The following is a 13,966-nucleotide window of genomic DNA, read 5'->3' as shown; positions in this document are numbered from 1 at the left end:
TATTAGCCTTTCTTAAATTGATACTCTCCATTATATAAAATTTTGAATTTTAAGATAATATATAATATTGTAAAATATTAATTATAAAAAATTTCAAGATTAAGAATAAAATATAAGCAAAAAGAAATGTGTAATTATTAAAATTATGAAAACAGTGAAATTCATAGTTTGTTTTAATCACTAAATGATTTATTTGGTTTCACCTATATTATAAAGCCCCTACTGTTAACGAGTATAATATTTATGATATTACTATTAGTTAACAAAATAATTCATAAATGTTGTAGTTGTTATAGGAGAAAAATGGAGGAAAACTTAAACTAATATTACTATAAAGGAATGGTAATTCTCTTCAAAAATTATACATTAGATATGTACGTAGTAATAAGATTAATATGTGAGAAGTGTAGATATCAGAAACTACCTATAAAAAAGAGTTAGTATTACTGTAAGCGAGTGAAAAAATATAATCAGTTTAAATAAGTTATGTTTCTTAATGAAAGAATTTAAGACATAAAACTTTCGTTTATTCACAAATTCTATTTAATATTTCTACATGCATGAATAGTTCTAATATGAGTTAGTGTTTACAATGAATAAATTATATATTATATTATTATTTTATAAAAAGTGAATTTATTTTAAATGATGTGTTTAGATCTATATTTTTCAAAAGGTATCGTTTTTTTGGAATTGTTTTTAAAAATAATAGTAATTAATTTATTTTAACATATCCAAATAATATGTTTACATGCATCTATTTATTCTTAATACGAAATTAAACTTCCAATGTGAATATTTTATTTGGATGAAAAGCTAAAGCAGTTTGATAAACATTGAATATTAATAATTGTAACAGTTAAAAGGGTTTATTAAGTTCTTTATATTTATGGTAAAATTATTTAGAAGAAAAAGAAAAAAAAGTATTAGGAAATTGTTTTTTCCTAAATGTTTACTAGTTAAAGAACGTATGAATATTAGGGGAGATTTTTATATATTGAGATTATGTATGTTTATAATATATTTCCTAATGTAATGTTTTATAAGGGTTTTTATTAATTATTAAAATAGGATAAATCCTATTCCTATATAAATTTATTTGCAAAATAAGGCTAAATATGAGGTGATCAAATAATGTATTGTGGAAAGTATAATGAGTAGATTACTTCATAGAAGAGAAAATAACTATATAAATCAATAAATTTATATATATATAAAGTAAAGGAATAATAATGTTATCATGATAATTTCTGTTCTTTTACTTTTTTAATTCACATATTGCATCTTAAATACCATTACTTTTGTTCTTTTGTTATTTTAATTTTTTCGTAGGAAATTATTATGTAGTTTTTCTTATGTGAATTCAGTAAAGATTTGTGCTTATAATGACTTTATAATAATTAGTAATACTATTGTAAACCATAATGAACAATAATATTATAATATATAATATTATTTTTACTAAATATATTTTTAATATAATATTTTTAAATTAATTTTCAATTTTTTATTTTTTAAATATGTTATTAATTATATACGTTTATTAAACAAAAAAAAAATTAATTATAAATTTGTTCTAAGATTTTCAATATAAAAAACAATAAATGTGTGATTTTTGTAACACCTATCATTAGTTCACTATATATGTTAAGGATAAATATTCCATAGGTATTTCTTATTTGTATGTATATTTTGATCGAAATATTATTGAAACATCTGATATTTCATGCAATGGATATTAACCAATTTTAATTTTAGTAATTTTTTCTTTATAAATTTATAAATTTATATATATAAATATCAATTTATTTTTACAAATTAAATACGAAAAAATAATGAATTAATATATAATTGAATATATTATTTAGCAATATTAAAGTGCATTTAAAAATATAAACATTATACACAACTATAAATATATATGATACAAGTATACGGCACCAACATTGATCAGACTTTTTAAAATATAAAATTCTTTATAAATTATATAATAATATAATAACTTCATTTATAAAGGTTTATTATAGTTTATTTAAAGATTAATGTTAATTTAATTATTAAAGAATAATTTATTATTTGTAGAATGAAAATTTCTTTTTATTTATATATTAATACTTTCATTTATTTTTATAATTAGCAGCATGAATTATAAGAGCGAAATTTTATAAAATACATTTTAGGTAGATTAGAAAAGCTAATAAGAAAAAATCATTGAAATTCATGTTTAAAGCCTTAATACACAGTAGTATATATTATACATATTTTATCCTTTTTATATTTTTGCGTAAACGTAATATTTAAAAATAATGCTAAACAGTATTATTTTTTTCTGTAAGGTTAATAATAATATTTAATTTAAATGTTATATTATTAAATGATTAAATTATATAATTTGGATATTTATGAATGAAATATAATTAAATTATTATAATTAAAGTCAGATTTATACAAAAAATTTTACGATAAATATTTTAAATTACACAGTTCAATTCATTTATACTGTGTTCTATAATTCATTATAGTTACATTTTAGCATGGCTTTAAAAAGTGTTATGAAATAATAAAAGTAGTATCTTTTCTAATTAGAATTATATTAAATTGTTGTTTGTTTTTTTATTTTGTTCAATATATTATTATAATGAAGATATATATCTTCAAAAAATAAATTAAGTCAATCTTATTTTTTAAAATTTCTACGTTTATTCTTTTTACTTGTATACACCATTTCAACAGTGATTGATATAATATTATTATTTAATTATGTTTTTTCTAATTTATCTTTTTTTATTTTTATTTATACTGTTTCTTAACGTTAGTATATTTATTTATTTTTTTGAATAATATATATTATCTCTATTTTTTAGTACGTTTATCAAATCTTTGATTGAGAAATGGAACATCGGCAGAAAATTAGACACAAGAAATTATCGATTAGTATGGAAATCTAAAAAGAATAAGAAATAAAATATTGTAGGGTTAAAACAAGACATACCAATTAAGAGAGTGAACGAAAAAAAGGATATATCTAATAATGTAAAAGGGGATAAAGAAAAAAACGGTATATCATATGGAATTTCATTAAATATAATATGATAAGTCATAAACAAAATAAGAGAAATAAGTCTTATAATTTTGAAGCAAAAAAATATTCATATGTTGAAAAAAAAGATTTGAAGAACGTCAGTATACACATTTTCTTAGAAACAAACGCCATATTTATACGTGAGCTTTTAAGTAAATTAAGACAGAAAATACAAAAAACTAGTTCCTATAATATATTTTTGTTCTTGTTTGTATCAAAATTACCCAAATTCGAATTATCAAGGTCAGTTAAATATTCATTATTGTTTTCGAAGGTTGGAAGATTTCGTTTTTATTTGAAGATACATTGCTTTATTTTGAACAAATATATTACATACCTTGCTACATAGTATGTGTCCTACTTACATTAGCGATTGTTTATTAGATTAAAGAAATTGAAAAATATGAAAAAATTTAAATAAAGAAATATATAGTAATATGGAATATTTTTATTTTTGTAGAAAAAGATTTTTAAATGATATAATATTTGTAATATATTTATTGGCATACTTATCATATTTATAATTTATTAAAATTAACAAATGCATCTACATAAGCCAAAATTTTTTAATGCACATTAGTAAAAATAAATATTCGTATTTTTTTTTTATTAATTTGAATATTTTTATGTTTTCCATTTTTCATTCGTAAAGTAAATTTTTATTTTAATTATACATTATGACTTAATATATATATTAGTTTATTTAAGTAGTTTCTCATGTAAATTATATGTATGGGCATTAACGAATAAATTATGACACAATTCATATAATTTTATTGAAATGTTATAATTCGTATTTAAACCATAAATGATGCATTCTAATTTTTTTTTTTCTTAGGAATAAATGATAATTTGTTGACTAAATTTAAATGAATATATTAGTTTTGAATTAATAATGAATGTGTCTTGTTTTTGCATTTGATAAAGCAAAGTTAATGTACTTTGTTCCAATAATATGTATATATATCATAATTATGGCATAATACAAATTTTTTTTTTCTTTCGTGTATTAATCCATTTATGTAAAATTTTATATAATTTATAAGGTTGTATCCCATTAATTTTTAAATGTACACATTTCTAATTGTCTCGAATATTTAATAACAATGAATTAGGTTAATTAAAGATAATTAATAATAACGTTCAATTTAATTATTTTTCTTAATAATACCAAACTGTTATAGGAACATATAATTTACTTTTTTTGTTGGAAAATGTAAGCGTAGTTATTATAAGAAAATAATATGTGATATATTAAGAACTAAATGATAATAAAAAATATATAAAAATTAATAATTATTTATGTAGACTTATTTTCTTTGCATTATATTATAATTCCATAATTTACCATATGCTTAATTTAATGTTATAAATTTATAGTACTTAATAAAGAAAAAAAATAAATTTCCTTTATAAATTATTCATACTACGTTTATGAAAGCATTTTGAATTTATCTTATTACACATCAATAAATACTCTAAAGTATGCATAATTATATCATATATTTTTATTTCATATTAATAATGATTAAAGTTTACGATTACGTATGGATTTATTAATTTTTTCTATACAGTATACGTTAACAAAATGTAACAGTTTTCATATTAGTTAGAATGGTATATAGAGATACATATTGTTCATATATTTAATGCATTATAAACGATTTTTATAAATGAGATAAATATGTTAATATATAGAATATCTGTATAAAAATCATTCGGTAATTTATAGATATTGTTATACGTTATTTCTTAATCATTTAAGAGAGGAATATTAATATTTTGGTATCTTATAAGCTCATGATAATATTTAGTAACATTTAATTTATGTTGTAAATTAAGAATATTAATAAATAAAAGGCTAATTAGAATAAAATTACTAAATGAATGAAATGTAGCACAAGGAATACATTTTATAAGGAGAAAGGTAAGCGCTTAATAATACAACTTTAAATAACAATAAATAAAAAGTAATAAATGTTGTAAATATATAATTTTATAGTCACTGAAATAAATCAATGAATCTCCTTAATCCTTAGAGAATGCATGTAGAAAAGAGATAAAGGTGGCGATTTCCTGGAAATCAATGAAGAGATATTTTTATAATAAAAAATTTCTTAATGTATTAAAAAGAACCCATTTTAGTGTTACCTTGTCCGATGTTTAAGACAATATAATTGAATACAGAAATTATTTTGCTAAAGAAATTATATGAATGTGAAAAGCATTTTTATATATTTGACTGGTATACCATTGTGTGCAGGAATTAAGTTCATGTTGTTTTAAAATGTATAGTTTATAAAAAACTAATTATAATAAAGTAACACATAAAAAATATACAAAATATTTTATAAGGAAAAGTTTATTACATCAATTACTGAGATATATTAGGCAGTATGTTACAATTTTTTTGAATAGCGTGAAAAATAAAAAGAAGGGAGAGTTTCTATAGCAATGCATTATTTTACAAAAGTTTCATAAAAATATATTTTTTTTAAATTCATTATTTTTCTTTCTAAATTTTTCATTTTGCATAAGCTATTTATGCTAATCTTTATTTTTGATACTTAAATTTTTAGTTTTATATGGTACATAATGAAATATAGAATATGTACAAAAAACTCTTATTAGGAATTTTATTAAGTTTTAATTATTTATAAAATTAATAAAGACATTCTTGAACGTCCATATAATAAAGATTGTACTGTACACAATAGGATATAAATTTATTAATATTATTATGCGCATAAATAATAAGTAGAATAACAAAATAGCACACTGCGCAATATTATAAAAATCTGATAGACTCAGTAAAGCATGTACAGATTTCCAGTAATTTCATAAAAATATCTTCATAATTATGAATATTCACGTTTGATATAAAGGATAAATAATTCCTAATATGATGAAATTTTTTTCGTATAACAAAATGATTATCGAGTATCAATATGAAATTTATTATTCACTTAAGATATTCTAAATGGTTAAGCGATTTAAACATATAAATAATGATCTTTAGAATAATAATTAAAATAATACATTTAACTTGTGAAAGATAAACCATTATTTCTATTACATTATAAAATGTCATATTTCACTTTTATGTATTAATAAAAATATATATTCTTTTATTGTTTAATGATCATACATATGAAGTATGTAAAGTGTGAGTGTAACATAATAAAATGAAAGGTGAATTGAAATAGTAGAATTACATTATGTAAAATTATACATTTATGGTTTTATTATTATATTATGAAATTTATTCGTTAGTATGTTTTTCTATCAATCCTTAGAATTTGCATCCGAACGAAATTAAATGTTATAAGAATTTAATATGGAAAAGTTACATTTGCAATAATATATATTTATTACTCTAAGTGGATGGTTCACTACCTAAGTACTATAAAGACATATCACATTTTCTTTCTCATTCTATATTTTTAGTAATTATTCTAATGTGGAAAGCTGATATACATTTTCTTAAAAGTAAACGTAATTTCAGAATTGAATAATTTTAATAAGAATATAGAGAAAAATAGGATACCTAAAATATATATATATATATATATATATATATATATATATATATATATATAGAATCTAATTAACTGTGTTCTACTTTAATATTACATATTATATGGAACATAGTAAACAGAAGGAAATTAGACCTTATAAATTAATTAAATAATTAAAATAGAAGTTAACTGCTGAAATAGGATAGTATGAAACGTAAAAAAAAAAAAAAAAAAAAATGAAAACTGAGTTTGTCTAAATATGAATAATAATTGAGATTGAAATGGATTTTACATTTATAATATATAAGTCGTAATTTTTTTTTATATTAATTTGTCTGCTGATCAAAAAAATATCCTCTCAAAAAATTATAACTTCCATATATATAATATTTATAGTATATGAAATTCGTTGTGAAATAATTTTTTCTATTTAATTTAAGCATATTATTTTTTTGTTCTCTTCTTTTATACAAAAAGTTACTCTAATTATTGTATAATATACATATGTATATGTTAACTAAATGCATTAACGTAAGGAGAATGGCTATTGAACTTGAAAATCCTATATAATATTTAAGAATTTATGTATATATTAAAATATCAAAAAAAAAAAAAGTTGCAGAAATATAGTATATTACAAAAACAATAAAACAAATAGTCAAAATAGAACTTCTGGAAAATAAAATAAATATATATAAGTGATATTACTATATATAAAAGTAAAATAAAATGAAAAAAAAGGAGTGATATAAAAATTTACATATTATTATAAGATGTATAGAAAATTAATTACATAAGTAATTAATAAAAATATAAGGGTTCTATGCACACTAACAAAAATAAGAATAATATTAAACAACTATTTTTAGATAAAAGATGAAACACATATAATTCATTTATTTCACACATAATGGGATTTATATGAAAACTTAAATAGGTAAAATTACATGTACATTAAGATAAGTGCATTTATTTTAAATATATCTATGATATATTCTTGAGAACGATGCTAATAAGGGTTTCAAATCTTCCTTATACTGACTTATTTTTCAAAAGGCTTATATAAATTTAGGTATTTTATTGGAAAAATAAAACATTGTCAGTGTGGATAAAGCCCATGTTATTAAAATTCCTAAAGGGGATCCAAATTTGCAAAACATATATATGAAGACTATGCTTGATAAGAAAATTGGAATAAAAATCATAAGCGCGCTTTTAAAAATTATTTCAAATGTATGTCTATATTCATTTTTTGTATTAAATTTATTATACAATAATAGTTTTTCTACTAGTCTTTCAAATTTTGCATCTAATTTCTTAAAATTTTTAAATATTGATGATGATCTATTTTCTTTTCTTGACATATAATTTTTCATAATAAACGGTTTTTCATTTAATTCATTATCTACTGATTGAAGATAGTCAATAGATAATAGTGAATCGTCGGAATTGCTAAAATTATCTTTAAATTTTATGAAACTAGAAGATTTTTGCGAATTTTTATCATTTATATATTTATTGAACTTATTTAAATCACTATTTTGTGTTATTTTATTTAGTCTATTTCCAAAATAATATTCATATTCATTTACTGTTTTCATTGCTTTATCTTTAATGGATTCACATATCTGTTGGGAATATATATCTGTTTCCCCATATAATAACCTTCTTATTCTTACATCTAATGTATTCTTTAGGTCGATTTTCTTATACCATGATATTCCATCAATAGTTGCTTAAAAATTAGGGTAAGTATTGAATATTTATGAAACAATTAGTATTGCTATATACATACAGTATTAGTTTTAGAATGTAAGAGCACAAAAAATGTATGGAAGTTATTGTGTATAATTTTTTGACTTCATAGGTATTCTGGAATATCCATATTAAAACGGTAAATAAGAAAATTTTAATAAGGAATAGGGGTTTATTTGTTTGTATTATCATGGTGAATTTATTTATAGATACTAAATATTTTTTCTGTAATAAAATTTTATATATATAATTGTTTTAAATGATATTCAATAGGAGATATGTTATAATTTTACCTTAGCATCTTGATTCTCTTCAGAATTTATAACATTTTTACCTTTTTTTAACTAAATATATTTATAATATATTATAAAATATACAAAAATAAATTTAAAAAAATATTAATTGTTTCTAAGTAAAAATATCAATTAAAAAAATATAAACAAAATAGATTTTAAAAAAAGACTAAAAAAAAAAAATTATTATATAATAATTCCAATTGTATAGGGTTGTAAATAATTTAGTTTAAAAAATTTATTTATATATTTTCTATGTACATTAATAAACTGTTTTTTTTTGTTAACTCGTTTATGAAAACAGATAAAATTTGATAATTTTACATAATATAATTATGTATAAATTCTGTTTTAATAATATATCATATAAAGTATCTCTATTATAATTAAAATAATAAAAAATAATTTGAAGTCAATTATGATCTTACGTATGAAAGTTATTTTTTAAAGTAATTTAAGTATAATTAGAAAGAATATACATATATAATTATTATTTAATAGAATTGGATTTACATGTGCTATACACAATATTGGCTACTTTTTATTTTAGTCAAATATTTAAATGGAATATTATGAATAAAATATATATTTTACCTATGTGAGTTTTCTTTTATTATAATGTTAAATAACATAAATTAAATTTTTATATTTTTAAACAATGTAAGACATAATTTTGCTATGTTGTTCTTATATTAAGTGGCTTTAATATTAATTCAAAATTTGTAATAAATTTATATATGATATAATATTAAATATAAAAATTTGAAAATTTTTTTTTGCAATTATAGAATATAATTAAAAAAAAAAGAAAATTAATAAAAAAAAATATAAATTTATGTATGTTAAGGATGCTAAAAAGAATTATGTATATATAAATAAGTTACAGTTTTATGATGCTTCATTATGAGATTAGAAGCTATATTAACACTGTATAATAAGAAAATACTTATAAATTATAGTATCAAAATGGGTTTATTAATATATATTTAACAATGTTAGAGACTGAGAACTAAAGATATGAAACAGAAATTACGAGTTATAAAGAAGTTTAAAATTATGGACATTATTTTTATAATATATTATTAAAATGTTTTTAGATTTTTATTGATGATTATTCATATATTATAATTTTACCATATTTCTTGGAATAATATGAATATATTTTCTATTTAAAAATTAATACTTATGTATAATGTATCAGTAATGAATATTTTAAATTAACTTCTTATAATTAGATTGATTTTATAATAATCAGTAACATTACTATTTTTATTTTTGTTGTTCATTTATATATATATTATATAAAAATGTACATGGTAAAATTATATTTTTTTTATATACTTGGATAATTAATAATATATACAAACTGATAATAATAAAGTGGTTTACTTAAGTTATTTTAATATATATGTGTATTAATATATAATAAATTTGTAATTATAATTGTATACTTTTTATGTATAAATAAATTTGGGATAATATGCAATGATCTATAATCTAAAAGTATAATGGAAATATTATTTATATGTAAAACTAATAAATAAATTCATTTGTAATAGTTTTTTTTAAATATTATGAATATTTGTGAAATTTTTTATAAATAGCGAATATATTCCTGTATGAATAAATTAATTTTATTTTTTAAAAACCATAAAATTAATTAGTTTGTAAAAACATTTTTCTCAAAGTTTTTTCATGATAATGTTGTTTATTATATAAAATATATTTTTAGTCATGTGTAATATTTATTATTAGTTTATATTTTATTCTCTAATACCATGAAATGGGTTATAACTCACCTTGAGATTTAGTGTCTTTTAAGTTAGGACTCATGAATTATCAACGCAAATGAAGCACAGTTTATGAAAGTTACCTGAATAATGAAATTTGTACATAAAACATAAATTACTAAGTTATATTAAAAAAACTATTTAACCTAATGCTTATTTTTATTTGTTATTCGCTTTTAACATAAATATATATAAGTAAGAAATTCGTAAATATTAAAACGAACTTAAATGATATAAAAATTTATATGAAGTGAACTTTTATAAATAATATAAAATATAAATATATAACAATAATATTAATACTTTACGTTTTTTATATTATTTCTCGTGAGGTGTTGAGATAAATGTACACGATGAGAATTTATTTAAAATTTTTTTTGTATAACCTAATAAGGCACTTAAAAATTTTCTATGTAAAAGAATATATAATACTTACATTTTATTACATCCAATCATAGTATGTTGATGGATAAATTCTTGTGTTAATTATCACATATAGTTAATATGAATAATTTTTATACCATGTGAACAGGTTATATTTATTAGAAGTTATAATTATAATGGAATTGCTAATCTATGTGAATTCAAGTAATATGTGTAATGTGTAAAAAAAAGAAAAAAAAGTATTATTGATTACATAAATACAGCTATAACAGACATGCCATAGGAAGAATAATATTAATATTTATTTATGTACTGTTAATACGTATATGAATTTGTTCTAAATTTAGCTAATAAAAAATTTGAGAGAAATTATATTTATGTTATATCTAATTTCCTAAGAAATAAAAATGTTCCTTTATATAAAGTAAAATAAGTATATATTTTTATTTACGCATAAAACATACGAAATAAGATGAAAAAATTAAAAAGAACACATGTAAAAAAGTTACTATCTTCTGTTATATCGCAAATGACTTTAGGGAAAAATAAAAAAAAAAAATAAAAAATTTCAATATAACTGTGTTACACTTTCTAATCCTTAAAGTTATTCACTTCTTTAACTTTAAAATTACAGAAAAATAACAAGTAATGTGTTATATCGCAAGATATATTATATTTTTCTCGTATTAGCTTTTACGAATAATTAAAATTAATATATATATATATTTATATATATTTAATTATGCATATTAAAGCTATATCGATTTTTGTAAATGTTCTTTAGAATTAATCCAATAGGGATAATATAGTTCTCTATTTATTCGAAAATATTTTAATATGTCACTTTAAGTAACAGTGTATCTTAGATATGGCACATACCGATATATCTACGTTTTTTTTTTTTTTTTTTAATTCTTACAAATAAAAATGTCCCTGAAGTGAGTAACATAATATAATAATATTAATTATGTATATTGTATCTCTGTATCAGAAACTTATTTATTATATGTATATTATGCCCATACATATCATTAATTAATGATTTATTATATTTATTTGGTTAATTACATATCCTGTTTATAACAAATACATTAACATATTTATTACATTACACATACAAAAAAGTACTATTCAATATAATATATGATTTTATATCTTAATATTAAAGAAAAATAAAATATTAAAATATGTAATAATTTTTTTTTTCTGTGGTGCATTAAAATTGTTCAAAGAAATTATGCATTAACTTAAAGGTTCTTCAATTTAGAGTGATTTTATATATTTAGGAAAGGTTGTGTTCGAAAAAATAAAAGAAGAAATATAAAATTTATGAAATGCATGAAAAATATAATAATTAAGAAATATTTGAAAAAGTAAAGCAACAAATTTTATTTATAAATTAAAAAAAAATGTAACTTGCGAAAGAAAAAAAATGATTATAAATTAATAAAAAATGATATATCAAAAGAAAAAAATATAATGTATATATAACTAATAAAATATTAGTTATGTATTTAATTCAAATTTAATAAATCTTTTAATGGGAAGGCAGTGTTTTATATTATAAACAAATATACATATAAAGGATGTAAATCCCTTATTTAAAATATTATGTAATAATTTTCTAATATATTTTTTTCTTATTTAACAGAAAATATTATATAGTTGCATATATAATAAAATAAGTTATTCTTTTTTAGGATAGTTTTAATGTTATAATTATTGAATATTTATATCGTAATACGTGTATTGTATTTTTAAAATTATCATTTTCAAGTTAAAAATTTCTTATAATATATTATTCATTTAAAATAACATAACACATTATATTCTTTATTATGTAGAATTTTTAAAGAATCATCTTTATGTATTATTATAATTTATTTCATTCATTAAATCGTAGATGATATTCTATTTAGTTACAAGGCAAAAAAAATTTTTTTCTGTTTTAATTTTAGAAAATATTTTTGAAGAATTCACCTTTATATAATTTCTGTGTAAAATTTAATGAATGCAATGATATAGATAACGAAATATATCCTTTTTGTGGAATATATCTTCTTAAACAAAGATTATTGATGATAATAGCCATATACTTTGTGGAACAATTCGCAGAAATGTTTATATATTATGTATACCTGAAAATAACGATTTGTGTAGTGATGATTGCTGTAAATATTTTATTTTTTTCGAAGGATCAAATAATGTATATCACAATGATATCATTTCACTTATATAAGAAAAATTGGTTATTATTAATAAGAGTAAAAGGAAAAACACGATTTATAAATATATGTATATTCCATATCATTAATTTTTTCTACATTATTATTATATATTAAATGAAACATAAAAAAAAGAAGAAACATTAACATTATGATTTAAAATAATAATATAAAAAATTACTACTTAAATGGATAAATATAAAAGTAAAAAATAAAATAAAATAATGAATTCATGTAAATATGAATAATAAATGAACATGGGATAATGTCTGTTTTTATAATTTAAAAGAAGTAATTTTATGCTGTATTTATGTTCCCCAAGGTCATAGTATCTCGTACGAGAAAATTTGAATTTCCGTATAGACATCATTTATACTATGTAAAAATTATTATGAAATCAAGTTTTATATTTAACTAAAACATTTTAACATATAGAATAATTTTTTTCTGAACAAATTTTTTCTATCTAAAATGTAATGAACATACATATAAATTCACTGTATAAGTTAACAAAAAAAGGATATAGATAAAACTTCATTATGCTAAATCTTTAAAAATTTAAGTATAAATTGAAAATAAAATGAAGAAATACGCAAAAATATATTAAACTGCATACTAAATAAAACAAATAATCAGAATTTAACTTTGGGTAAAAAACTGAAACAATGATATGTAGGGGATTTTCCTATATCTATATATATTTAGAAGAAATAATATAAATATTTACAACTTGTTATAACAGTTACACAAAATTAATTATATAAATAAACACAAAAAATATAAATGATCTATTCACACTAGGAGATATAAGGATAATATTAATGAATATTTCTAGACAATTTTTGAAAAGAATACAATTCACATTTCGAATATCTTATAAGAGTTTATACACTTAAATATATAATATTTCATGACATTA

The 13,966-nt window shown here is 18.6% G+C and overlaps 2 pseudogenes, besides 2 other annotated features; one reads left to right on the top strand and one right to left on the bottom strand.

Annotated features, from left to right (window-relative positions):
- Positions 1-2,864: 2,864 nt before the first annotated feature.
- PmUG01_12011350 lies at positions 2,865-3,431 on the top strand (annotated as a pseudogene).
- Positions 2,865-3,431: a sequence feature (Plasmodium exported protein, unknwon function, pseudogene).
- Positions 3,432-7,658: 4,227 nt separating this feature from the next.
- Positions 7,659-8,547, bottom strand: PmUG01_12011300 (annotated as a pseudogene).
- Positions 7,659-8,547: a sequence feature (Plasmodium exported protein, unknown function, pseudogene).
- Positions 8,548-13,966: the final 5,419 nt, after the last annotated feature.

The sequence above is a fragment of the Plasmodium malariae genome, assembly GCF_900090045.1.
Source record: "Plasmodium malariae genome assembly, chromosome: 12".
Classification (NCBI taxonomy): domain Eukaryota; phylum Apicomplexa; class Aconoidasida; order Haemosporida; family Plasmodiidae; genus Plasmodium; species Plasmodium malariae.
The sequence above is the reverse complement of the archived record's forward strand: the minus strand, read 5'-3'. Positions and strand labels throughout refer to the sequence as shown.